The sequence below is a fragment of the Chenopodium album genome, chromosome 18, assembly GCF_948465745.1.
Source record: "Chenopodium album chromosome 18, dcCheAlbu1.1, whole genome shotgun sequence".
NCBI lineage: Eukaryota > Viridiplantae > Streptophyta > Magnoliopsida > Caryophyllales > Amaranthaceae > Chenopodium > Chenopodium album.
This window is the reverse complement of record NC_137851.1, coordinates 32165296-32179528: the sequence shown is the minus strand read 5'-3', so window position 1 is coordinate 32179528 and position 14233 is coordinate 32165296. Positions and strand designations below refer to the sequence as shown.

Genomic DNA, 14233 nt, shown 5'->3' with positions numbered 1-14233 from the left:
TTCTTCATAAATCCGGTAGGGACCTTCCTAATTAGGAGTTAACTTTCCTTCCTCATTGACCCTACCGGTTGCCTCCATTTTCCGTAACACAATGTCACCCACTTTCAAGGTCCGTTTGTGTAATCTCTTGTTATAATCACGGGTCATTCTCATACGCTAAATCTCATGACGTAAGGCAGCGTTTCCCCTGCACTCCGAGAGTGAGTCCAACGCTAGCCGCATGGCCTCCCAGTTTGCATCTTCATCGTAAAGCATGACTCATAGAGTCGGCTAGTAATGCTCGATGAGCAAGACAGCTTCAGCACCGTAAACCATGAGAAATGGGGTTTCACCAGTTGCCCCTTTTTTAGTTGTTCGGATGGCCCATATGACATGAATTGATTCTTCTACCCATAAACCACCGTCCCTTTTAATTTTCTTTTTGATGTCATTTTAGATGAGTTTGTTGAAGGCTTCGACTTGGCCGTTTGCTTGGGGTAGGCCGACTAATGCAAAACAATGTGAGGTCCCTTGATCTCCAAACCAATTCTTGAGCTGAGGCGTCTCAAACTGAGGGCCATTGTAAAAAACCATAGACATGGGTACCCCGAATCGGGTGATGATATTCTTCCAAATGAAAGAGATGACATCCTTTGTCATGATGTTTTTTACCGCCTCTGCCTCCACCAACTTGGCGCATTCTTCAAGCCAAACGGCATCACAATATAACAGAATAACCCTTGATCAGTGATGAATGTCGTCTTCTCTTGATCTTTTTTCCATAGGGGAATCTGATGGAAACCTGAGTAGGTATCCATAAAACTCATCAAGGCATGCTCGGCTATAGAGTCGACCAAGCTGTCGATCTTTGGAAGCGGGTAACTGTCCTTTGGACATGCCTTGTTCAAGTTAGTGTAATCTACACACATGCGCCAGGTACCATTCGGCTTCTTTACAAGCACAACGTTTGCAACCGAATCAAGGAAGTTACATGGCCGAATGAACCCCGTGTCTAACAGCTTTTTAACCTCAGTAGCTGCCGCCTGAATTCTCTCATCGCCGTGATTTCTTTTCTTTTACCGGATGGGCTTCTTTTTCGGATCGACGGCGAGTTTATGGACTATGGGATCCGGTCTGATGCTTGGCATCTCTTCCACTTCAAAGGCAAATATGTCTTTGAATTCCTTCAGCAGACACTACTACAAAAGGAGTGTTTTTTAGACGCTAAAGCCTCGACGCTAGACCATGAGCGTCAGCTTATAAATATAGTATCCGCATTTTTTAGACGCTTTTTATGGTCGTCGACGGGAAAAAGCGTCGGCAATTCTATCTCGTGTGTTGCACGCGTAGTTTCCAAACCCACGGTTCTGAGATTTGGGATTAAAATGAATTACCCAACAAATTCACAAAAATCCCTTTGTTCCTCTTCTCAACCCTAACTTATTCATCTCAATTTCATTCTGAATTCTTAAAAGGATTCATTTAATCTTGGACTTCACTTATAGATCTTGTTCTCCTTTCATTATCATAGCTTCTCTACTCATCTGCAGTTGTATTGGATTTCGGCATCTCTGTGCCAATAGATAACATTGAGGTACATCTGTTCTTATTTATTCGTTTTTTCCTATTTAAAATTGAGTTATTGATTGGTTTTAGAATTTTCATTTTCAATAATGTTACAAAATTATTGGAAGATATTGGTTTGATTCATGAACAATACAGATTTTAGGGTTTCATTATGTATATTGTTTATTTCAATTTTTTGTGCTACCGTTTTAGTTTAGAACAACTAACCATTATTCACACATTAGAACTTATACGAATGAAGATCGTTGTTTGATTCTTAAAAAATAAAATAAAATAAAAGGGGAACATTGTTTGATATTACAGTTTGTTTAACTGTTCTTTTTTTTTTTTTTTTTGATGAGTCGCGTTATTGATGTTTATGTCTATTCTGATTCTTCCTAACAGTTTTCACGTTTTTTTCTTGGATGATGGCTATTGTTGACTTATTGGGTTCAAAGTGAGAATAGAAGATTATATCCATGTGAATTGATTGAAGTTCTAGTTTTTTTTGGCGCATTTCAAAACAAAATGATATGCCATTGTTCTAAATTTTTTGTAGAAGATAAGATAAATTGCCATTATTCTAATATTTTTGATAAAATTATCAGGAAAATAAGAGGGGGCAAAAGTTAATGGATCCTACAGTAGCAAGCTTCAATGGGGTGTTCAATAAATTCAAAGAGGAAGTTAATTGCAAATATCAAATCAAATTGCATCCACTTTTTGGCTGACAAATAACCCTTCTACTACACTCTGTTGCTGTAATGTTGATAAAGGCTACACTTTTGAGAGCATATGCAGGAGATAGGCCAACTTGAAAGACCCCTTACCACCCTTGGAGGGTTAAGGTTTTAGCCTCAAGGGTATTCCAACCCTTATTTGATGGGAGAATCATGTTTCTGCTACGCGTTCGGAAGACCAGGAGGCTCACATTGAATCCAATATTAGTGCCTTTCTCGGTGAGTCTAAAAGTGATCAAATGTACTTTGTTTAGTTGTAGTTGCAGATTTTTTTAAGCTAGACTGAAATAATAAACATGCTTAGGTAATGGTTGTAGTCTTAAAAAACAAAAACATAACTGATGTCTGGTTATTAGGCTATTCTACTGAGTAAGGTTGTTACTAGTTAATAAATGTTTATAATTTCCATTTTATCCTACCTTTATACTATATGTATTGATCATAAAACACTTGTTATTTATGAAAATCAAACTGTGTTTTGGGTAGCAACATTTTCTTCAACATTTACTTTTTGTGGAAGGTCGTATCTCTTTATGTCTGGTTGTGTTGGTGTTTTATAGTGAGAAGAGAAACCATAGCTTGGAGTTTTTTTAGTTTTGTCGCGGCGCTATATTGTTGCTGCTGTTATTTTATCGTTGTCTTGTAGCTGTAGTTCTGTTTGTCCCAAAAATTAAAGACCTGCAGTCGTTTTTAGTCTCTAGTCCCTTCATGAAAGTTATAGATCTCAAAAAGTTATCCAACCTAGGCTCAAGAATTTCTCAATTTGGAATTTTGTGCTAGGAGTTATACCTTCTGGAACTTTTATGTGGTCTGCTGACTTGATTCTATCGCAGCGGGATTGTTATTTTTACTCGACGCTTGTGTGGGTTGTTGCGTTGAGTTGGGTGGGCTTGCTAAAATGAATACTTTGGCTTTTCTTATTTGTTTTAGTCTATTTTTCCTCTAATTAATTATATATAACTGTTATTTAAAGAAGAACTATGGTTGTGTTCTTGCATTGAAATGCGTTTAAGTGCAACATATGCCCCCTATGGTTGCTCTGAAGTTTGTGTTATCTATTATATTTTAACTACAGTTTTCTATTGAGCTGTGCGGTTTTCTATCTTCTTTATATAGGTTTATCAAAAACTTTGTTAACTCAGACTTGGATATGAGTGTCTGGCCCTACTGAAGTTTCAGGTATGAAACTACAACTTTCCCTCTCTTAATTATCCCCCTAGATTCCCTCTCTCAATTAAAAAGAAATGTGTCTTATGCATCTGCACGTTGTAGTTTTCATGTGTTGTGATTCTTATTTCTTCAAATTGTTTATGTGCTTCTGTCATCCTAGGATACACCCTAAACCACTAGTTCCTGCCAATGATCCAGAAACATCAAAGGGTGTATTGTGAATTCAAGCCCAACAATGATTGCTCACAATGTGAACTTTGTTTTATGCTCCCTTGCAATCAGATTAAGGAGCAGCTAAATTGGAGATTAATAGAGGTTTTTTTGTGATGAAATGAGCAGATTTGTTCCACTACAACTAGTAACGAATGAAGTATAAGTTGGAATCATATCTTTTGTAACACTACTACAAAATGAGTGATTTTTCGACGTTATTGCCTCGACGCTGGGTAAGGGGTGTCAGTGGGTAAATTTAGTATCCGTGTTTTTTTAGCAACTTTTTTTTTCAATATTATCACAAAATTATGATCTGATGTTGTTTGATTTTTGAATATATGCTTGCGATTTAAAAGAAGTTTATATTCAATCGATTGAATTGTAGATTTCATGTGCGAATTTAAAAGACGTTTATATACAATCGATTGAATTGGTGATTTTGAAGTAAATTCCTAAAGAAAAGTTGTGATTTTGAGAAGTAGTAAGTAGTGAAGCAAAGAGAACCAAACCGGAATTGTAATTTTCTTGTTCCTTTTAATTGGATGTTTGATAGATTTTTTTTCGTTAGTTTTAATCAAATTCAATTCATCTTTGGTTGTTGCTTTTACCTAGCAAATGTTACTTGTAATTTTGTTGGTGTTAATATGATTTTACAATTTAATAATTAATTCCTCCTCTAGATCTATGCATCAAATATAGTGTTAAAGTTCTTTTGGTTTGCTTTCTTCCATTCTTTTTTTTAAAGACGTACTAGGGACTGTGATTAAGAGGTTTTGAAGAAGTTTTTTCTTCACTTGATCTCCCTGATGCTCTTGTCTTGCTGACATAATATAGCAGCCACATTGGCAGCGTCATGGCTGGTTGCTTGGCAACAGGTTGGGTGTTGCAGGTACCTATACGCTGTTGCTTTTATTATTAATTGTTGTTCTGTTTTTGGTCTTGTTTGATGTTGCTGCTGTTATTGTTTGATGCTGCTGTTGCACGCATTGAGGTGTTATTGCAAACTCGCTACTGCCTTCCTTTGTTGACTGAGATGCTGCCCCAGCTATCTTCATGGATGTGTTTATGTTCTATCTTGTGTGTGTGTGTGTGTATGTGTGTGTGTGTATGCGTGTGTGTTCGTTGTTGTGATTGTGTCCAATCTTGTGTTATTTAGACTTGAATCAATAAAAGAAATCATTTTTGTGAGCTTATAAAACTACTAGGATTCTACTTTGACAAAGCTAAGTTCGTCAAGGGAATGCATCTTCGGGACTTCTAAACAAAGCATCTGAATTCTTAGGAAAGGCAAAACATCAAGTAACTAAGTCACATTTTTCTTTATAACTGAAATCAAAGCTGAAATCCAGAACTGAATTCAGATCTGAAGTTCAGAACTGAATCCAGAACTGAATTCAGAACTGAATCCAGAACTGATTTCAGAACTGAATTCAGAACTGAATCCATTTATACTGCTTGTCTGCCCTGCTCCCTTGCTGCTTGCTGTCCTACTCCCCTACTGCTTGCTATCCTGCTCCCCTGCCTAAGCTGAATGCCTGAGATGTCTACGACTTATCTTCCTTCTTTTGCTGCTATATCATGCTGCTATATTTGAGTCTAAAACCATGATATAAAGCATGATGGAATGGAATATTATTTTATTTGTAGTTCTATACTAATGAATGTGTGGGATTTCTTTGCTAAGGTTGAGCAAAGATTGAGGCTGCTTTAGATATTGTGAGCCGCTTTGATAATGTTCATAGAATAGATCAGCAATATAATGAGATTTGGGGATTCATTTACTACATAAGAAATAGCTCGAGTTTTTAAGGGAGAATGAATACTTTACCTAAAGAACCTGAATCCAACAGAATGGTTTTGTCCTGTTTTTTCTCAACACTTACTAGCTAACATGTCAACTTCCAATCTGTTTCCCTTTGTTTAGCTAACATGTTAGCTTCCAATATGTCAGCTAACTTGTCTTCAGGGGGAAATCATTGATGTTTCTTTCTTGGCAGTTTGATTTTTTTAAAATAAAACGCACATATGGTTTTCAATTAATGATTGATTATACTATTATGATATGAATGATTAGCATTTTCTAGTCCTATAAGGTCATCTTTGTGCACATGTTATTTGATAGTATCTTATCTCGATAGATGATTAGGATCCTCTTCTTATATTTCTTCAGGCACTAGTATAATTACTAAGCAAAAATGTGATCTTCACTTAAAATGTTGAGTGTTTTTCCTGTGCTCTGATAATAAGTGTTGAAAGCATAAGTAGCATGAGCAAATACATTATCAGGTTCATAGCAAGGCTCGCCTGCAATAAAGGGGAACAATCCTCTTGTCAACTCCATCTCTTGCAGTACAATAAGTCTGGTTTGTCGTATTATTAGACAAAACAGACCCATACTGATATAGACTGGCTTCCCATTTGCATCGAATAATCCCCAATTCTTTTTTGAGGTGGCCTTATCCTTTGGCATCCCCCTTAGACAACCAGCCTAATGTTTGGGTAATGCTTGTGTGTGTGTGTGTGTGTGTGTGTGTGTGTGTGTGTGTAAGATTGTTGTTATAAGACTGTCTACCTGACGTTTATAAGATTCCTGTTGTAAGTGTTGGCATTTTCAAAGACGTTTGTGTAATGCTTGTGTGTGAAATTCAAAAATGCTTGTGAGTGTGTGTGAAATTTAGAGCTTGTGTGTGTGTGTGTGTATAAGCCTATGTTGTGTAATGTACTAATTTATAATCTTTTTTTTTTTTTTTTGAAGATTGGAAAAGGCAATGTAGGTGCAACAAGAGAATAGGTCGGGACACTTGAGCATCAAAACAAGCGACTAAATCGTTTATAACACCGTCATCTATCTATTTTGGTTTTTAGTCTTATTTATGTTAGTGATGTATTTATTTAGGGATCGGACGAGCTACTATAATATGCGACTTTTTTTATTATTATTTTTATTAATTGTGTTGATGTTTTCTTTTATAAATTTGGTAATTAACTACGTACTATTATTATTGTTTATTAATTATTGTTTTTTTTTTAATCTGATCTAGTTATATAGAATATTTGTTTATTTTAATTTTAATGTTATTAATTTAATTTATGATAAACTTAAATAACTATAATGTATATATGATGGTAATATTTTAATAAAAGGAAAAAAAAAAAGCTTAAAAAAAATTCTAGACGCTTTTTAATGTCTACATATTTGCGCATTTTCAAATTTCAAAGAGTTTCCCGCCATACCATAGGCTGACACGAATAAACGCAAGACAACAAAAAGTGTCGCTAAATTTGATTATGTGGACAACAAAAAGCGTCGCTAAAAAACTACACACATTTGGGATAATGCGCGAAATACGTAATTTTCGACGCTTCGTATATTAGTTTGGACACTAAAAAGCGTCGAGACTCTCGACGCTCTTTTGTGTCCTTGAATAATTTTCGACTCACGGATTTTCGACGCTTTTTTTCAGCGTCGAGAAATAATTTTTCGACGCTTTTTAGCGTCGAAAAAAGGCCTAAAAAGCGTCCAGAAAACACGCTTTTTGTAGTAGTGAGAAGGTGCAAGTCTGCACCCAACTTTGCAAAAGCAACCTTTGGATGACAACCGTCTAGAGTGAACTGTTAAGGTGGAGAAGGTTGCTTTTGCAAAGTTGGGTGCAGACTTGCACCTTCTGTTGAAGGAATTCAAATGAATCTTTTCCTTTGAAGTGGAAGAGATGCCAAGCATCAGCCCGGATCTCGCTTTCCACAAACTCGTCGTTGATCCGAAAAAGAAGCTCATCCGGAAAAAGAAAAGAAATCACGGCGAGGAGAGAAGTTGGCGGCAGCTACCGAGGTCAAAAAGCTGTTAGACGCAGGGTTCATTCGGCCATTTAAATTCCCTGATTGGGTTGCAAACGTGGTGCTTGTAAAAAAGCCGAATGGTACCTGGCGTATATGTGTTGATTACACTGACTTGAACAAGGCATGTCCAAAAAACAGCTACCCGCTCCCAAAGATCGACAGCCTGGTTGACTCTACAGCCGGGCATGCTTTGATGAGTTTTATGGATGCCTACTCAGGCTTCCACCAAATTCCCCTTTGGAAAAAAAATCAAGAGAAGACGGCATTTGTTATTGATCAGGGGTTATTCTATTATACTGTGATACCGTTTGGTTTTGAGAATGCACTTGCTACTTTCCAACGGATGATTAATATCGTCTTCATTAGTCAGATTAGGAGGAATGTAGAGGCGTACATTGATTACTTGATAGTCAAATCCAAGCTATAGACGGTTCACCTTGCTAACCTCCGAGAAACCATCACCACGCTCAGGTGGTATAAAGTCATGTTGAATCCCAAGAAGTGTGTTTTTGGCGTTGAGTTTAGGAAGTTTCTCGGATTCCTGATTGATCAAAGGGTGATCAAGGCCAACCCAGAGGAGATACAAGCGGTGATTAACATAAAGTCACCCTGCACTGTCAAAGAAGTTCATAAACTTACCAATTGCCTGGCAGCATTGGGGAGATTCCTCAGCCGGTAAGGTGACAAGTGCCTCTATTTTTTCCAAGCGATCAGGAAGAAGACAAGGTTCGAGTAAGGGGATGATGTTGAGGCGGCCTTTTTAGAAATTGAAAGAACATCTTCATTCTTTGCCAAGGCTTGTTAGTCCTTTGCCTAAATAAACGCTCTACATGTACTTAGCCGTTTTAGATCATGCCCTCAGTGTTGTTCTCCTTGCTGAGAGAGACAGCATTCAGCTCCTGGTCTATTTCATTAGCCATGTGCTTAGAAAATGCAAAACTATGATACCCCATGGTTGAAAAATTTGGCCTTGTCCTTTATATGGTTGTTAAGAAGTTGAAACCTTACTTTTTGGCACATCCGGTCGTGGTCTACACAGACCAACCTCTCAAGCGGGCAATGACAACTTTGTAATCATCCGATAGAATGCTTTAATGGGATATTAAAATGCAAAGTCTTGAAATCACTTTCAAACCAAGAAAGGCAGTGAAGGGTCAGGCGTTCGCCGACTTCATTGTCGAAATGACAAGGCCAGTTGCACCAGATAATACTGATCCGGTTTGGAAAGTGTATGTAGTCGGGAGCTCAACAATGAACGGTTGTGGTGCAGGCGATCTGTCAGTCCCCTGAAGGGGACAAGTACGAGTATTCACTACGGTTTAAGTTTCAGGCCTCGAATAACGAGGCAGAGTATGAAGCCCTGTTAGCCGGCATCTATATGTGTAAGGCACCAGAGACAACCAAAATTGACGCAAGCTCAGATTCACAGTTGGTCGTTAGCCAATACCATGGTGACTGTGAGGCTACCCATCCGGCTATGATCAAATACCTTCATGCGGTCAAAGTTGAAGCTGGGACACTTGAAAAATTTCATCCGAGTCAAGTGCCCAGGTCGGAGAACAATCAGGCAAATGCCTTGTCCAAATTGGCATCATTTGCCTCTTGTGATCTGCCTCGATTAGTCTTTTCGGAAGTTATGGAAAAACTAAGTATTGTTGAATAAAAGCCCATCGGAATACTAGACCGAAGCTCTACCTAGATGGATGGCATCCGTGCGTACTTGCAAGACGGCACGCTACCTGACTTACCCCAAGAAGTGGCTATCATGAAAAAGTGCGCTATAAACTTCGAGATGTGAAACGGAGAACTCTTCAAAGCAAGTTTCTTAAAGAGACTACTGAAGTGTGTTGCCCTAGAAAAGGGGCAGGAAGTTCTCGAAGAATTGCATACGGGATACTGCGCCTTTCATATAGGCGGCAGATCACTAGCAGTCAGGGCTAGGCGGCAGGGCTATTTCTGGCCCACCTTGAGTCGAAAGCCATGGAGATGGTTAAAAAGTGTGACAAGTGTCAAAGGTTTGGCAAGGTCATCCATCAACCGGCCACTAACCTGACAGCAATCCATAGCTCAGTCCCGTTTGCTAAATGGGGCATGGACATTCTGGGTCCGTGTACGCCTGCACCAGGCGGAAAACGGTACATCCTCGTGGCTGTGGATTACTAAGGCATCCGGAAATTTCCCAGCCATTTCTAAGCTTTCGCTCAAAGCCTTCATCACAACTAGGCTTTTACCACCAATGGTAGGGCGTTTAGGGTCTAGATGGACAGAAGAAGTTGACTAGGAAGGGTTTTGCTTCCCCGCCTTAGCTAGTTTTTCTTTAGCTCATCCCAAGGCCGCTTGAGCATTTTGGAGATAAAGTGGGGAATGGTTCTATTACCACTCTGCAAATCAAGTGGAAGGGTTATAGCCGGCAAATAAAAGTAATTTGAATCAAAAGTAAGAAACCACGGCAGGCGGGCCTTACCCCGTCATTTTTGGCGTCCATAACCGCCTTTTTCTTTTAAAACTGCTCTTTTCTTAGTTGAGCAACCGATTTGGCAGGCGTCATATTGGTGACCACCGTACTTAAAGCTTTTTCTGCAAAAAGAAAACCGGCTGGTAAGATACCTTATAACAAGTTTGTTTAAAACAACAATTAAGACAATGGCAGCCGGGATAAACAACATACGTCTCTTAAACATGGTGTTTAGTCCACAAGCTGAGAGAAACGCCTAATCTTTCAGAAAATCCGGGTGGGGTACCCAATTCTTGGGTACGATTATTTGAGTCCCATCATCCAAGGGGGTGGTGGTTGTCTCGAAAAACCCCAGCTTTATTATTTGCCCCCAGGCCCTGGATGGAATACGAGGAAGGGCGCTTTTCTTTCCGAGCAAAGTTGGATCTTTATTATACCGGTGAAGGAACCAGTTGTGGCCTAAAGAGGGTGAGGAGATCAAGTAAAATTTATCCTTCCAGCCGGTCCACTTAGACGGCTTGTCCAATGTCATCATGTATTGCGGGTGCGTGGTCAAAGTATACCACGCCCCCCATCCGCCTGAAGTCTGGCTCATGTAGTGCATATGAGCGAAAGCCTCAAAACTTGGCTTAATATTTTGGAACTCAAAGGCGGTAATATAGCTCAGTATATCTATCCATGAGTTGGGGGTAAGTTGCTAGACACTTAGCTCATACCCCTTCAAAATCCTTTTAATCCCGCTGTGAAGAGTAAAGCGGAGACTGGCTTTGATCACAGCCTCATAGCAGCCAAAATAGTTATCGGCGATCTCAAGGTCATCCTCCCATGCCACAGTCGCTTCCACAGGCGGGACGCTAATTACCCAATCAGGCCCAATGGGATAGTTTTCCTTAAATGCTCTAAAGGTAGACTGTAGGGTATATATGTCCAAAGCAGACATGTGCGCCTCAGTAGGCTTGAAAGTGGAATGGCCTTTAGCCGTCTGTTAAACCTCATAGCCGGCCTCTGCTGACCAAAACTTGAAGCTTCAGATCCAGACCAGTTGGAGGCTTCTTGGCCATCCTCCGGATCTGAATCATTCTGAGCGGAGGTGGAGACGGGTCCTTCACCGTCTGCCTCCTCTAAAATTCAGTCACTTGGGGTAGACGGGGTACCACTCGGCGAGGAGCCTACATGCTCATCTGATTACTCATACTCCTAATCCGAAGTAATTTCATCGGCAGGCACTTCTAGAGCGCGCCTTCTTTTCGGTTTGGTAGATGTCTATTTAACTCTTGCCATGGTGCCCTGCATAGACACAGAGATGGTGGGATTTGGAGATGAGCAAAGCAGGTCCAAATGTCCAGAGACGGCAATCCCAATTCTAGACTCAGTCGCACCAGGAGATCGGCTGATCATCCTAGGTTGTGCCGTGTCTGTCGATGGAGAATCCATTTTATTTGATAAACTATATACACAAATGGAAAAAGTTTTAAAAATTTGAGAAGAGGAGAGACGGTTACCTTTGTTAAATTCTGAAAACTACCTCAAACGGTGACCTGTTGTATCCACGAAAACTAAAGACGTAAACTTAAGGAGTCTGCTACAGGCGGGGGCAAAGTCTCTCTCTCTAGAAAATTCTCTCTCTTTCTCTCTCTAGACTTGTGAAATGGTCAAAGATGCGAAAGGAGGGGGGCTAAAACTCTATTATAGGAGGGTTAAAACGGGGGCATCCCCGTCACTCTCCCTGAAGGTGGACATTTTTTACTGTTCACCACTTACAAGGGGGACGCTTGTCACAGGCGCCCCGTGGCTTGCCACGTCACTCCCTGTGAGCGGCAAATGTTTTGGGTAAAAATACCCTAGACACGTGGCCTAATCAGAGAGGGACACGTGTCATTCCTGGAAAGGTCTAACATGGACCACTCTCTAGTCGACACGCGTTACCCTCAGATAACATCAGGAAATTGCGGCCTTCAAGGCCCAATTCCCAAGGGCGTATTTCCCAACGACCCTATAAATAGGGAGATTTTCTCCATTTTAGAGACATTCATTTATTACAACATACCTACATTATCTCACATCAGAGAAAACACCTGATCTCGAAATCCGAGAAGATCTCACATTTACCTTTTCCTCGCAATTTCGTATTTTTCGAACGATACTAACTTGATCGTCAGAGACAGTCTCCGTGTTTTGCAGGTACAGACCGCGTGGGACCAATCTTGGTGACGTAACTCCCCCGGTGACCAGAAAACACTCGAAATAGGTGTCATGGACAACATCCTAATAGAAGTGGTTGTAACACCCCCAAATCTCCCTCTACGGAAACACTAGTATAATACGTATAATTATACCGCAGAGATAGAATTAGGCGTATTACCGCCGCGTGATTACGCAAGGCTACTCAACTTACTAACAAAACCATACTTTGCAGCGGAAACTTCAAAACTCTCCTTTATTAATAACAACTATGAATAGAAACTAATGTTATGAGTACTCAAAAATAGATACAATGACCACGATTTCTAACTTAGTGAAACCAAATCCCGGGACTCCAATGCATCAATTTATTCACTCCACCTGAAATAACACTGCTTACCATTACGGTAAACAGGGCGAACCAAAACAAATAAGAAGTAGGGGTTAGCAAATATGCTAAGTACGATAAGTGCAAGATAATTAAATTCAATTTATTTGCAAACATGCTTTTGAAATCAATTCCAATAATTATTCCAATAATTCCAAACTCATGATTCAAAACCAATTCTCAATATTCAAATCCCAATAATCAATAAAACCAATTCCAATTATTTTAAAACCAATTTAACCAATTTCTCCCCCAAGTGTGCACACCCCCCAAGCTAGTCTCCTTATGTTACAAGGCTATTCTTGAGGAAAGACCCGGTCATACAAAGTCCAAGGCCTTATCAAAATACCAAATCCGCATAGTGGGATTACTAACATGCTTATAAAGTATAAATTTAATTCAATGATTAAATAAATCCTCTTTAAATCCAATAACTCCAACCTTTAATAATAATAATTCAAACTCCCTTTTTTTTATTTTATAAATCCAACAAGCTTTCAAAACCAATCCTTTTTAAACATGAATAATAAATTAATTAATCAAAACATGTTATAAAATCAATACTCCAATTTAATTATTAAAACCAATCTTTTAAACATACTTTTATTTCATAAACCATAATTCAAGTCAAATTAATTCAATCACCATAAAATCATTCAAACATTCTCATTCAAATCGATCACTTTCATGGTATCTAGCCACCTAACGTACCTTGATCCTTGCTTAGCCAAAAACACTTCAAAAGAACTCTCAAGTAGCTTGATCAAAAACACCCTACAAATAAATATAACCTTAATTAATATAAGGTTAACAAATAATCACAACAATGAAATTAAAAACCCCCAACTATATGTACATGAACCTTTTAAATTAATTTTCATAAACATCATTAAAAATCTAATTTAATTAAAAGTACTCATAATAATTTTTATAAATCCCCCATAATAATAATAATAATAATAATTGAATAAAAGAAGAGAAAGAGAAAAGATAAGAAACCAAGGAAAAGAGAAGAATTGGATTTTCGTTGGAAAGAATAGGCAGAACTTGCAGATGCTATAACTCCTTCGATATAACTCCGAATTGGGTGATTCTTGAGCCTAACCTCAAGGATTTTTCGAGGGAAACAATCTTCGGTGAAACAGCAATACCCCAAAAACTGACCAGAAGTGCCCGAAAATTGGCTTCAAAGATAAACGGGATGATTTGTGTAAAAAGAGGAGAAGAAAAGAAGAGAATTGGTGTGAAGAATGTGAGAGGTATGGAGGGGTATTTATAGGCTAGCTCATGCAAGAATTATGGTAACATAATTTGGGAAGAATTATGGTAAGTAGGGTTTAAGGGATTACTTAGAGAAGTGAGTAAAGATTTAAGAAAAGTTTTGATATTGAAGAGATTGTGTATAATTGAATATGGAAGGTATGATTGTCATGAAAAATATTAAGGAAATTGAAATTACTTGGGGAATAATTAAGAAAAATAGATGGCAAGAAAATATAATGATTGGATACTAAAAAGATGGAGAATTAGATTTAAGGAAAATAGGAGATTTTAAGGTGATAATTAAAAATACAATTTACCAAAAATATTTTTCCCAAAATCTACATGGGATGGCCGAAATTTTTGAGCTTTCTTAAGCTCATATTTTTGGCCCTTCTATTTAGTACTTTAGGAAATTATTTTGCTAGTTTTAAGGAATTAAAA

General features: G+C 38.6%; 1 long non-coding RNA gene across 2 annotated transcripts; it reads left to right on the top strand.

Moving 5' to 3' along the window:
• The first annotated feature begins 1299 nt into the window (after window positions 1–1299).
• LOC145592377 (uncharacterized) lies at window positions 1300–6699 on the top strand. Of its 2 annotated transcripts, XR_014102381.1 has the most exons (5): window positions 1300–1573; window positions 2154–2504; window positions 3402–3464; window positions 3616–4557; window positions 6424–6699. It is a non-coding gene; the product is annotated as an uncharacterized LOC145592377 (long non-coding RNA). The 2 variants fall into 2 exon arrangements; XR_014102380.1 differs by having other exon boundaries at window positions 3402–4557.
• The last annotated feature ends 7534 nt before the right edge of the window (window positions 6700–14233 follow it).